Consider the following 14,029-nt stretch of genomic DNA (forward strand, 5'->3'; position numbering starts at 1 on the left):
TTGTGAAATAGGAAGCCGATTCTAGATTTAATTTTGGTTTGGAGATGCTTAATTTGAGTCTGGAAGGAGAGTTTACAGTCTAACCAGCCACCTAGGTATTTGTAGTTATCCACACATTCTAAGTCAGAGCCGTCCAGAGTAGTGATGCTGGACGGGCTGGCAGGTGCAGGCAGTGATCGGTTGAAGAGCATGCATTTAGTTTTACTTGCATTTAAGAGCAGTTGGAGGTCACGGAAGGAGAGTTGACAATTAACTCTGTCAGCAGTGAAAGATTGACAGAAGAGAAAGTAAGCTGTTCAATGATTTGTTTTCAAAGATAATATAGACGTTTGTGTCCTTTGTGAGGACGTCTAAGTAATCAAGTTAGTGAATGGAAAAAGAGTGGGTGGGAGAAAGGCTTAGGGTGTGAATACCATGTCATGCATGGCGGTGTGAGTGTGTGTGAATACCATGTCATGCATGGCGGTGTGAGTGTGTGTGAATACCATGTAATGCATGGCGGTGTGAGTGTTTGGGAATACCACTTCATGCATGGCGGTGTGAGTGTGTGGGAATACCACGTCATGCATGGCGGTGTGAGTGAATACCATGTCATGCATGGCGGTGTGAGTGTGTGTGAATACCATGTCATGTATGGCGGTGTGAGTGTGTGTGAATACCACGTCATGCATGGCAGTGTGAGTGTTTGTGAATACCACTTCATGCATGGCGGTGTGAGTGTCGGTGAATACCATGTCATGCATGGCGGTGTGAGTGTGTGTGAATATCATGTCATGCATGGCGGTGTGAGTGTTTATGAAGGGAGAAGGTAGAAGAGGCTAACAGTGTCATGTCCATTAGGGCACGAAACGTTCTAAAATGTTTCTCATTGGAAAACGAACGTGAGCGTTTCTCATTGGACCAGGACCAGGTATTCCCTCCCTCCCTGTTTTTGTCTGTTTTTTTCTCTCTTTTTGGTGCCTATATGACCCTGGTATGTTACCTATTTAGGAATATGAGGTGGGGAGGGGATAAGGGGTGTGAAAGTATGATATGTATGAGTGTGGGTTCAACAGGTAAATCACTCACTGTGGTTGGCTGTGATTGGTTGGCACCGGCGCCAGTCGGTTTGATTGGCGGCCAGGTGGGTGTGGCCTAAGGGTTGCTGAGGTCAGAGAAGGGGCTGATGGTCTGCCAGGACTGCAGGTACTGAGACATCCTCACTGAGGATTGCTGCTGACAACCACTGTCATGGTGTAGGTCTGCAACACACACACAGTGATGCATGCATACATTTACATTTACATTACATTTAAGTCATTTAGCAGACGCTCTTATCCAGAGCGACTTACAAATTGGTGCTTTCACCTTATGATATCCAGTGGAACAACCACTTTACAATAGTGCATCTAAATCTTTTAAGGGGGGGGGGGGGGGGGGGGGGGTTAGAAGTATCCTAGGTATTCCTTAAAGAGGTGGGGTTTCAGGTGTCTCCGGAAGGTGGTGATTGACTCCGCTGTCCTGGCGTCGTGAGGGAGCTTGTTCCACCATTGGGGTGCCAGAGCAGCGAACAGTTTTGACTGGGCTGAGCGGGAACTGTGCTTCCTCAGTGGTAGGGAGGCGAGCAGGCCAGAGGTGGATGAACGCAGTGCCCTTGTTTGGGTGTAGGGCCTGATCAGAGCCTGAAGGTACGGAGGTGCCGTTCCCCACACAGCTCCGTAGGCAAGCACCATGGTCTTGTAGCGGATGCGAGATTCAACTGGAAGCCAGTGGAGAGAGCGGAGGAGCGGGGTGACGTGAGAGAACTTGGGAAGGTTGAACACCAGACGGGCTGCGGCGTTCTGGATGAGTTGTAGGGGTTTAATGGCACAGGCAGGGAGCCCAGCCAACAGCGAGTTGCAGTAATTCAGACGGGAGATGACAAGTGCCTGGATTAGGACCTGCGCTGCTTCCTGTGTGAGGTAGGGTCGTACTCTGCGAATGTTGTAGAGCATGAACCTACAGGATCGGGTCACCGCCTTGATGTTAGTGGAGAATGACAGGGTGTTGTCCAGGGTCACGCCAAGGTTCTTAGCACTCTGGGAGGAGGACACAATGGAGTTGTCAACCGTGATGGCGAGATCATGGAACGGGCAGTCCTTCCCCGGGAGGAAGAGCAGCTCCGTCTTGCCGAGGTTCAGCTTGAGGTGGTGATCCGTCATCCACACTGATATGTCTGCCAGACATGCAGAGATGCGATTCGCCACCTGGTTATCAGAAGGGGGAAAGGAGAAGATTAATTGTGTGTCGTCTGCATAACAATGATAGGAGAGACCATGTGAGGATATGACAGAGCCAAGTGACTTGGTGTATAGCGAGAATAGGAGAGGGCCTAGAACAGAGCCCTGGGGGACACCAGTGGTGAGAGCATGTGGTGCGGAGACAGATTCTCGCCACGCCACCTGGTAGGAGCGACCTGTCAGGTAGGATGCAATCCAAGCGTGGGCCGCGCCGGAGATGCCCAACTCGGAGAGGGTGGAGAGGAGGATCTGATGGTTCACAGTATCAAATGCAGCAGATAGGTCTAGAAGGATGAGAGCAGAGGAGAGAGAGTTAGCTTTAGCAGTGCGGAGAGCCTCCGTGACACAGAGAAGAGCAGTCTCAGTTGAATGACCAGTCTTGAAACCTGACTGATTTGGATCAAGAATGTCATTCTGAGAGAGATAGCAGGAGAGCTGGCCAAGGACGGCACGTTCAAGAGTTTTGGAGAGAAAAGAAAGAAGGGATACTGGTCTGTAGTTGTTGACATCGGAGGGATCGAGTGTAGGTTTTTTCAGAAGGGGTGCAACTCTCGCTCTCTTGAAGACGGAAGGGACGTAGCCAGCGGTCAAGGATGAGTTGATGAGTGAGGTGAGGTAAGGGAGAAGGTCTCCGGAAATGGTCTGGAGAAGAGAGGAGGGGATAGGGTCAAGCGGGCAGGTTGTTGGGCGGCCGGCCGTCACAAGACGTGAGATTTCATCTGGAGAGAGAGGGGAGAAAGAGGTCAAAGCACAGGGTAGGGCAGTGTGAGCAGGACCAGCGGTGTCGTTTGACTTGGCAAACGAGGATCGGATGTCGTCGACCTTCTTTTCAAAATGGTTGACGAAGTCATCCGCAGAGATGGAGGAGGGGGGGGGGGGGGAGGGGGAGGAGGATTCAGGAGGGAGGAGAAGGTGGCAAAGAGCTTCCTAGGGTTAGAGGCAGATGCTTGGAATTTAGAGTGGTAGAAAGTGGCTTTAGCAGCAGAGACAGAAGAGGAAAATGTAGAGAGGAGGGAGTGAAAGGATGCCAGGTCCGCAGGGAGACGAGTTTTCCTCCATTTCCGCTCGGCTGCCCGGAGCCCTGTTCTGTGAGCTCGCAATGAGTCGTCGAGCCACGGAGCAGGAGGGCAGGACCGAGCTGGCCTGGAGGATAGGGGACATAGAGAGTCAAAGGATGCAGAAAGGGAGGAGAGCAGGGTTGAGGAGGCAGAATCAGGAGATAGGTTGGAGAAGGTTTGAGCAGAGGGAAGAGATGATAGGATGGAAGAGGAGAGAGTAGCGGGAGAGAGAGAGCGAAGGTTGGGACGGCGCAATACCATCCGAGTAGGGGCAGAGTGAGAAGTGTTGGATGAGAGCGAGAGGGAAAAGGATACAAGGTAGTGGTCGGAGACTTGGAGGGTAGATGCAATGAGATTAGTGGAAGAACAGCATCTAGTAAAGATGAGGTCAAGCGTATTGCCTGCCTTGTGAGATTGGCGGGGGAAGGTGAGAGGGTGAGGTCAAAAGAGGAGAGGAGTGGAAAGAAGGAGGCAGAGAGGAATGAGTCAAAGGTAGACGTGGGGAGGTTAAAGTCACCCAGAACTTTGAGAGGTGAGCCATCCTCAGGAATGGAACTTATCAAGGCATCAAGCTCATTGATGAACTCTCCAAGGGAACCTGGAGGGCGATAAATGATAAGGATGTTAAGCTTGAAAGGGCTGGTAACTGTGACAGCATGGAATTCAAAGGAGGCGATAGACAGATGGGTCAGGGGAGAAAGAGAGAATGTCTACTTGGGAGAGATGAGGATCCCAGTGCCACCACCCCGCTGACCAGAAGCTCTCGGGGTGTGCGAGAACACGTGGGCAGATGAGGAGAGAGCAGTAGGAGTAGCAGTGTTTTCTGTGGTAATCCATGTTTCTGCCAAGAAGTCGAGGGACTGGAGGGTAGCATAGGCTGAGATGAACTCTGCCTTGTTGGCCGCAGACCGGCAGTTCCAGAGGCTGCCGGAGACCTGGAACTCCACGTGGGTTGTGCGCGCTGGGACCACCAGGTTAGAGTGGCAGCGGCCACGCGGTGTGAAGCGTTTGTATGGCCTGTGCAGAGGGGAGAGAACAGGGATAGACAGACACATAGTTGACAGGCTACAGAAGAGGCTACGCTAATGCAAAGGAGATTGGAATGACAAGTGGACTACACGTCTCGAATGTTCAGAAAGTTAAGCTTACGTTGCAAAAATCTTATTGACTAAAATGATTAAAATGATACAGTACTGCTGGCTGGTGAAGTAGGCTAGCTAGCAGTTGCTGCGTTGTTGACTTTGTTTGAAAGTGTAGCTGGCTAGGTAACCTCGATAGTTTCAGTGCTACACCTTATCATGATCCAAAGGCAACTATGTGTCTAGCTAACACTAGCTAACCTGGCTAGCTAACCTCGATAATTACTCTAAACTACACAATTATCTTTCATACAAAGACAGCAAAGACAACTATGTAGCTAGCTAACACTACAATAATCAAATCGTTCCGTTGTAATGTATTCATTTCTACAGTGCTGCTAGTCACCCTTTGCCTTGATGACAGCTGTGCACACTCTTGGCATTCTCTCAACCAGCTTCATGAGGTAGTCACCTGGAATTAACATGTGTGCTTTGTTAAAAGTTAATTTGTGGAATTTCTTTCCTTCTTAATGTGTTCAGCCAATCAGTTGTGATGTGACACAACAGAAGACAGCCCTATTTGGTAAATGACCAAGTCCATATTTGTCATAAAAATAGTTGTACTCATCCTTGAAAATGTCGTACTGGAGAGAAGAGGACCAAAACGCAGCAGGTATGTGCAGGCTCATCTTGACTTTTATTCACTATCAAAATGAATGCCAAAATAACAAACCATGAGAATGAACGAACAACCAACAAACAGTCTGGCAAAGCATAGGCTCAACACAGAACAATTCCCCACAACCCCAAAGACAAACACACACACCTATATAGGACTTCCAATCAAAGGCAACTATACACACCTGCCTTCAATTGGAAGTCCCAATCATCAACCCAACATTTAACAAACACAAACATGCTACGTCCTGACCAAAACTAAAACACTAGCTCCATCTGCTGGTCAGGACGTGACAGTACCCCCCCCCCCTCAAGGTGCAGACCCCGGAATGCACCTAAAAAAGAAAAACAAGAAAATCCCCAATACCCCAACAAAAACCCAACAAACAATAACCCCTAAACCATAAGGGAGGGAAGGGAGGGTGGCTGCCGTCAACGACGGCACTGTGCTACACCCTCCCTCCCCAACCCACCTATCCTGGAGGTGGCTCAGGTGCAGGCCGTTCCAGGCTGTCGGGGCAGTCTGGCAACTCGGGACAGTCGGGGCAGTCTGGCAACTCGGGACAGTCGGGGCAGTCTGGCAACTCGGGACAGTCGGGGCAGTCTGGCAACTCGGGACAGTCGGGGCAGTCTGGCAACTCGGGACAGTCGGGGCAGTCTGGCAACTCGGGACAGTCGGGGCAGTCTGGCAACTCGGGACAGTCTGGCAACTCGGGACAGTCTGGCAACTCGGGACAGTCTGGCAACTCGGGACAGTCTGGCAACTCGGGACAGTCTGGCAACTCGGGACAGTCTGGCAACTCGGGACAGTCTGGCAACTCGGGACAGTCTGGCAACTCGGGACAGTCGGGGCAGTCTGGCAACTCGGGGCAGTCTGGCAACTCGGGACAGTCGGGGCAGTCTGGCAACTCGGGACAGTCGGGGCAGTCTGGCAACTCGGGACAGTCGGGGCAGTCTGGCAACTCGGGACAGTCGGGGCAGTCTGGCAACTCGGGACAGTCGGGGCAGTCTGGCAGTTCGGGGCAGTCGGGGCAGTCTGGCAGTTCGGGGCAGTCTGGCCACGCCGGCAGTTCGGCGCAGTCTGGCCACGCCGGCAGTTCGGCGCAGTCTGGCCACGCCGGCAGTTCGGCGCAGTCTGGCCACGCCGGCAGTTCGGCGCAGTCTGGCCACGCCGGCAGTTCGGCGCAGTCTGGCCACTCCGGCAGTTCGGCGCAGTCTGGCCACTCCGGCAGTTCGGCGCAGTCTGGCCACTCCGGCAGTTCGGCGCAGTCTGGCCACTCCGGCAGTTCGGCGCAGTCTGGCCACTCCGGCAGTTCGGCGCAGTCTGGCCTCTCCGGCAGTTCAGCGCAGTCTGACCTCTCTGGCGACTGTTGACTGGCGGGCAGCTCTGACGACTGTTGACTGGCGGGCAGCTCTGACGACTGTTGACTGGCGGGCAGCTCTGACGACTGTTGACTGGCGGGCAGCTCTGACGACGACTGTTGACTGGCGGGCAGCTCTGACGACGACTGTTGACTGGCGGGCAGCTCTGACGACGACTGTTGACTGGCGGGCAGCTCTGACGACGACTGTTGACTGGCGGGCAGCTCTGACGACGACTGTTGACTGGCGGGCAGCTCTGACGACGACTGTTGACTGGCGGGCAGCTCTGACGACGACTGTTGACTGGCGGGCAGCTCTGATGACGACTGTTGACTGGCGGGCAGCTCTGGCGACTGTTGACTGGCGGGCAGCTCTTGCCCCGTCAAACAGCCCTTGTGCCCCCCCCCCTAAAAAATTCTTGGGGGTGCCTCTCGGTCTCCCTTACCTCGCCAGCCTTCTTCCGCTGCTTGGTCCTTTGTTGGTGGGGAATTCTGTCATAAAAATAGTTGTACTCATCCTTGAAAATGTCGTACTGGAGAGAAGAGGACCAAAACGCAGCAGGTATGTGCAGGCTCATCTTGACTTTTATTCACTATCAAAATGAATGCCAAAATAACAAACCATGAGAATGAACGAACAACCAACAAACAGTCTGTCAAAGCATAGGCTCAACACAGAACAATTCCCCACAACCCCAAAGACAAACACACACACCTATATAGGACTTCCAATCAAAGGCAACTATACACACCTGCCTTCAATTGGAAGTCCCAATCATCAACCCAACATTTAACAAACACAAACATGCCACGTCCTGACCAAAACTAAAACACTAGCTCCATCTGCTGGTCAGGACGTGACAATATTATGGCAAGAACAGCTCAAATGAGCAAAGAGAAACGACAGTCTATCATTACTTTATTAAGACATGAAGGTCAGTTAATCTAGAAAATTCTTGAATGTTTCTTCAAGTGCAGTCGCAAAAACCATGAAGCGCTATGATGAAACTGGCTCTCATGAGGACCACCACAGGAAAGGAAGACCCAGTGTTAACTCTGCTGCAGAGGATAAGTTCATTAGAGTTAACTGCACCTCAGATTGCAGCCCAAATAAATGATTCACAGAGTTCAAGTAACAGACGCATCTCAACATCAACTGTTCAGAGGAGACTGCGTGAATCAGGCCTTCATGGTGGAATTGCTGCAAAGAAACCACTACTAAAGGACACCAATAAGAAGAGACTTGCTCGGGCCAAGAAACACGAGCATTGGACAATAGCCCGGTGGAAATCTGTCCTTTGGTCTGAACCACCATGTCTTTGTGAGACGCAGAGTAGGTGAACAGATGATCTCCGCATGTGTATTTCCAACCGCAAAGCATGGAGGAGGAGGTGTGATGGTGTGGGGGTGCTTTGCTGGTGAAACGGTCAGTGATTTATTTAGAATTCATGGCAGACTTAACCAGCATGGCTACCACAGCATTCTGCAGCGATACGCCATCCCTATCTGGTTTGCGCTTAGTGGGACTATCATTTGTTTTTCAACAGGACAATGACCAAAATACACATCCAGGCTGTGTAAGCGCTATTTGACCAAGAAGGAGAGTGATGGAGCTGCATCAGATGACCTGACCTCCACAATCACCCGACCTCAACCCAATTGAGATGGTTTGGAATGAGTTGGACCGCAGAGTGAAGGAAAAACAGCCAACAAGTGCTCAGTATATGTGGGAACTCCTTCAAGGCTGTTGGAAAAACATTCCTCATGAAGCTGGTTGAGAGAATGCCAAGAGTGTGCAAAGCTGTCATCAAGGCAAAAGGTGGCTACTTTGAAGAATCTAAAATCTAAAATTTGTTTAACACTTTTTGGTTCCTACATGATTCCATGTGTTATTTCATAGTTTTGATCTTTTCACTATTATTCTGCAATGTAGAAAACAGTAAAAATAAAGAAAAACCCTGGAATGAGTAGGTGTGTCCAAACATTTGACTGGTACTGTACATAAACACATCAATACACACAACAACAGGTTCTAAAACATGCACATTGCACACACCTCTTCCTTCTTCTTAGAGGTGGTAACTTCCTTATGGGGGTCGACCACCAGGTAGGTTTTCCTCCCCTTTAGCAGAGAGTCCCAGCTCCCCCCGTCAGTGTCCTCCACTTGGTATGCCCCATCTAAGTGACCCAGTGTCTCCACTGTGATGTGGACACGCCTTGGGTGGGAAACATTGCAGGTAGAATTGTACTGAATAGAACTGACACAATGCCACATTCTGCATGGTAAACAATCATATCTGTTCTACCTAAGAAATTTCTGTCTGAAAGATCTGTAACATTGTGCCCACCTGAACACACACTTGCATAAAGCTATCTTAACACACACATACCACATGGGTTTTTAACCCAGGTATGACATGTCTTAAAAAGCTTATTACACATTTATAACAGTTCATAAAACAAACACACCAGCATCCTGGTTCCTTACCCTGGCATGCCCCCAGACTCCATATGATTGGCCAGGGTCACGTCATGTGACCAGACATTGTACTGCCACTTCTGTAGACCAATTACGCCACAGAGAACGTTGTCGGAGTGCACGCCCACTCTCATACTGATCTCCACACCTGTAGCCTCCCGTAGTTTACTACAGAGATATGACAAGGTTATAACAATCAGTCTTGATCACAAACCACATCATACAGACTATGTTAAATTATTTCTGCATTGGCAGCGAGACAAGGTGATTTATCAGAAACAGAGTCAATAAAATAATGAATAGAGAAAGTAGATTAGCGATTGAGAAATTATTGATTTACCTACATGATACAGATTTATACTGTGTATATATATATATATCTATATATATATATATATATATATATACATACATATATATTTTTTTTACTTTTATTTAACTAGGCAAGTCAGTTAAGAATCAATTCTTATTTTCAATGACGGCCTAGGAACAGTGGGTTAACTGCCTTGTTCAGGATCAGAACGACAGATTTTTACCTTGTCAGCTCGGGGATTCGATCTTGCAACCTTTTGGTTACTAGTCCAATGCTCTAACCAGTAGGCTACCTGCCGCCCAAATGATAACCTGTATGATAAAAGCAGTTCACAAAAGTGATTGTCAGAGGTGATACATGGAGGTGATACATGGGGTTCATACACGGTGGTGATACACGGAGGCGATACACGGAGGCGATACACGGAGGCGATACACGGAGGCGATACACAGAGGCGATACACGGCGTTGATACACGGGGTTCATACATGGAGTTGATACATGGTAGTGATACATGGAGGTGATACATGGAGAAGATACATGAAGGTGATACATGGAGGTCATAGATGGAGGTGACACATGGAGTTGAATGACAGGCAGATACAGATGAAGGAGAGAGCATGATATGTGAGAGGTGATGAAGAGCAGTGATTGGTTGGTTGGCAGACTGACATGTCAAGACCCATCTGAACACAGTTCCTAGCATGGGTGGGGATGTGGTCAGGCAGACCGGGCACAAAGTAGTAACAATCACCCAGGATCTTGATACGCAAACACTCCTTCTTCTGGAGAGAGATAGAGAGAGATAAGGAGGGTGTGAGGGCGGGAGGGAAAGAGAGTGAGTGTAACGATCGTCGTATGCAGTAGACCAAGGCGCAGCGGGTTGAATGCTCATTTTAAACTTTTATAGAACACTAAATAAACAAAACAAGAAAACGTACGAACGAACAGTATTGCAGGCTAACACAGCAGTGCAACAACAACTTCCCACAAGGGACAGGTAAAAACAGGGCTACCTAAGTATGACTCTCAATCAGCAACAATGATGTACAGCTGTTCCTGATTGAGAACCATACCAGGCCAACACAAAGAAATACACAACATAGATAGAGCATAGAAATACAAAACATAGAACATAACCAAAACCCCGGAATACTCTAAACAAACACCCCTCTACATAAACACATATATCAACACACCCCGAACCACATAAAACAAACACCCCTCTGCCACGTCCTGACCAAACTACAATAACAAATAACCCCTTTACTGGTCAGGACGTGACAGTGAGAGAGGGAGGTAAGGACGATGTGAGGAAGGGAGAGAAAGAGAGGGCGGGAAGTAGAGAGAGAAAGAGAGAGAGAGAGAGAGAGAGAGAGAGGGGGAAGAGGAAGGGAGAGGGGGGCGGGGAGAGGGAGGGGGTGAGAGAGATCCAGAGATTTAGGCAGGGAGGGAGGAAGGGAGAGAGAGGGGGACGGAGACAAGGGGAGAGGGTGGGAAGGTAGAGGGGAGAGAGAGAGATGGAGAAAGAGTCAGAGAGTCAGTGATGGAGAGTTTTTAGTATGTGATGGTGTTTGAGTGAACGTACGCCATCGGGATCTATTGAGCTGTTGTTGAAATTATATTTCATCTTGGCAATGTCATCAAACCTGCTGAAGAGTTTGTTGAGGACTCGCACCAGCTCCTCTGGAGAACAGGTACTGGCCAGCTTAGTAAACCCCACGATGTCAGAATACAGAATATTACACAGAGCCAAGTAGATACAGTAGGGGAATCAATGTGACTCTGCTAAGTCCTCTGATAGTATTTAGGTGTGCTGGCCAAAGTAACAGATCATTGGTGTTTCAGAAAAGGGAAGATGATAGCAACTCCCCCAAAAAAGCAGGTTGATGTTTATTGGGATGAATCTTGAGCGGTTTCCGCTAAATCGTCAAGCTGCGAAGTCAGAATTGGCTATATCGTAAATAGTTTATAAAAACAAAAATTCGATTTTTGGTCTTATTTTAAGGTTAGGATTAGGCATAAAGTTAGCAGTGTGGTTGAGGTTAGGGTTAATGCTAGGATTACTGTAGGTTTGAAATCAGATTGTATGACTTTGTGGCTAAGCCAGATGGTGACCACTGCAGAGCTGCCTCCAGGACAAGACTCATCCCAATAAATGCAAACCTGCCAAAAAAAGACTGCAACAACCTGTGTGCAATGTCATCATCACCTTTCCTTTTTTGAAATACCAAGGATCTAAAAAGTCCTTAACGATCACACAAAGCAATATTCATTGGTGCACATTCTTTCAAGTGCACATTTCCTGACCTGACGTCTTTGTGTTGGCGGATGTACAGACACATTTCCTGACCTGATGTCTTTGTGTTGGCGCATGTACAGACTGTGAAAGTTCTGTCCTTTGTCTTTATTCTCTGACAGTCATTTGATGATCTCTGTCTTCAGCTCCATGGCGATGTACCGTGGAAACACAGACAGGAGGAGATTGCTCCTGTTGTCAGGGGGAGGGGCATGAGGAGGGTTTGTGTGTAACTATCAAACTGAGGGAAATGATGAATAGGACTGTAGAATTGAATTGACTTGAGCTGAATTGAGTTGAGTTCGGTTGAATTTGAACTGAATCGAACTGAACTGTACTGAACTGAGTTGACTTGACTTTAAGTGAGTTGAATTGAACTGAACTGAATTTAAAACTGATGCGAACTCAACTCAACTCAACAACTTGACTTCTCTACCTGCTGGTGTTTCTGTATGACTCTTTGGGAGTCATACAGCGCTGAGCTGTATGACAGCGCTGAACGTCTCTCTCTTCTTACTGGACTTCCTGTGGGCATGCTCAGTCAGCCACAGGGGAACACGCCCACACAGATCACACATACACACAATACTGCATTGACCTCCAGCTGTCAGGGAGAGAGATGGGGGGAGGGGGAGAGAGAAACATTTTTTATAAATGTTTTATTTAACGTTTATTTAACCAGGCAAGTCCATTAATAAGAACATATTCTTATTTACAATGAGAGAGTGGGGAAGAGGGGGAAGAGAGGAAGGGATATGGGAAAGAGAGTGAGAAAGATATATGAGGAGGCAGATGGATATGGAGAGGATAGAGACAGAGAGAGAAAGAGAAAGAGAGAGAGAAAGAGAGAGAGAAAGTGAGACAGAGGGTTTGGAGAAAGAAAGTTAGCAAATCGTTCAGCAAAATAACAGAATCAACATACCGTGTGAGGAGAAATTAGATACACAGTGTGTTGTGGGCTGTGGTATCGTGCACATTGTCCTGGTAAGATTTTAATAGGGACGCTATGTTTCAGACGATGCAAATGTGTGTGTGTGTGTGCGTGTGCTTACATTAACTCTTTCTTTCATTCATTGCAGCTCATTTGCAAGAGTTTGCCTGTGACCTTTCTATTTGCAATACATTTAGTGTGGGTGTTTTTTTTCATACTACTGCAAATAGTCTGGGTAGCCATTTGACTAGATGTTCAGGAGTCTTATGGGTTTGGGGTAGAAGCTGTTTAGAAGCCTCTTGGACCTAGACTTGGCGCAATGTTACCGCTTGCCGTGTGGTAGCAGAGAGAACAGTCTATGACTTGGGTGGCTGGAGTCATTGACAATTTTTAGGGCCTTCCTCTGACACCGCCTGGTATAGAGGTCCTGGATGGCAGGAAGCTTGGCCCCAGTGATGTACTGGGCCATTCGCACCCTCTGTAGTGCCTTGCGGTCGGAGGCCGAGCAGTTTCCACACCAGGTGGTGATGCAACCAGTCAGGATGCTCTCGATAGTACAGCTGTAGAACCTTTTGAGGATCTGAGGAGGAATAGGTTTTGCCGTGCCCGCTTCACGACTATCTTGGTGTACTTGGACCATGTTAGTTTGTTGGTGATGTGGACATCAAGGAACTTGAAGCTCTCAACCTGCTCCACTGCAGCCCGTTGATGTGAATGGGGGCGTGCTCTTTCCTCTTTTTCCTGTAGTCCATAATCATCTCCTTTGTCTTGATCACGTTGAGGGAGAGGTTGTTGTCCTGGCACCACATGGCCAGGTCTCTGACCTCCTCCCAATAGGCTGTCTCGTCGTTGTTGTGTCATCAGCAAATGTAATGATGGTGTTGGAGTCGTGCCTGGCCGTGCAGTCATGAGTGAACAGGGAGTACAGGAGGGGGCTGAGCATGCACTCCTGATGGGCCCCTGTGTTAAGGATCAGCATTGCGGATGTGTTGTTACCTACCCTTACCACCTGGGGGCGGCCTGTCAGGAAGTCCAGGATCCAGGTGCAGCGGGAGGTGTTTAGTCCCAGGGTCCTTATCTTATTGATGAGCTTTGAGGGCTCTATGGTGTTGACGGATGAGCTGTAGTCAATGAATAGCATTCTCACATTACCCAACTAATTCTGATTCATCTGCCACAATGTGCCAAGCAAAAGGTGGCTCTACAAAGTATTGACTTTTGGGGGGGGGGGGGTAAAGTAATGCATGCTCAAGTTTGAATTTTTTTGTTCTTATTTCTTGTTGGTTTCACAATAAAAAATATTTGGATCTTCAAAGTGGTAGACATGTTGTGTAAATCAAATGATTCAAACTCCCAAAAAATCCATTTTAATTCCAGGTTGTAAGGCAACTAAATAGGAAAAATGGGGGGTGAATACTTTTGCAAGCCACTGCATCCACATTGCATTTTCACAGTGTCTGGTTTGAATTCAGTGCCATGGTTATCACCAGGAGGTGGGGCCTCCAGAGATTCTCTGAAAGACAATTGGGCCTTGAGAGGTTCCGGGGCTAGCTCCACCTTAGCCACGCCCACCT

This window comes from Salmo salar, chromosome 18, assembly GCF_965601325.2.
Source record: "Salmo salar chromosome 18, fSalSal1, whole genome shotgun sequence".
Taxonomy (NCBI): Eukaryota; Metazoa; Chordata; class Actinopteri; order Salmoniformes; family Salmonidae; genus Salmo; species Salmo salar.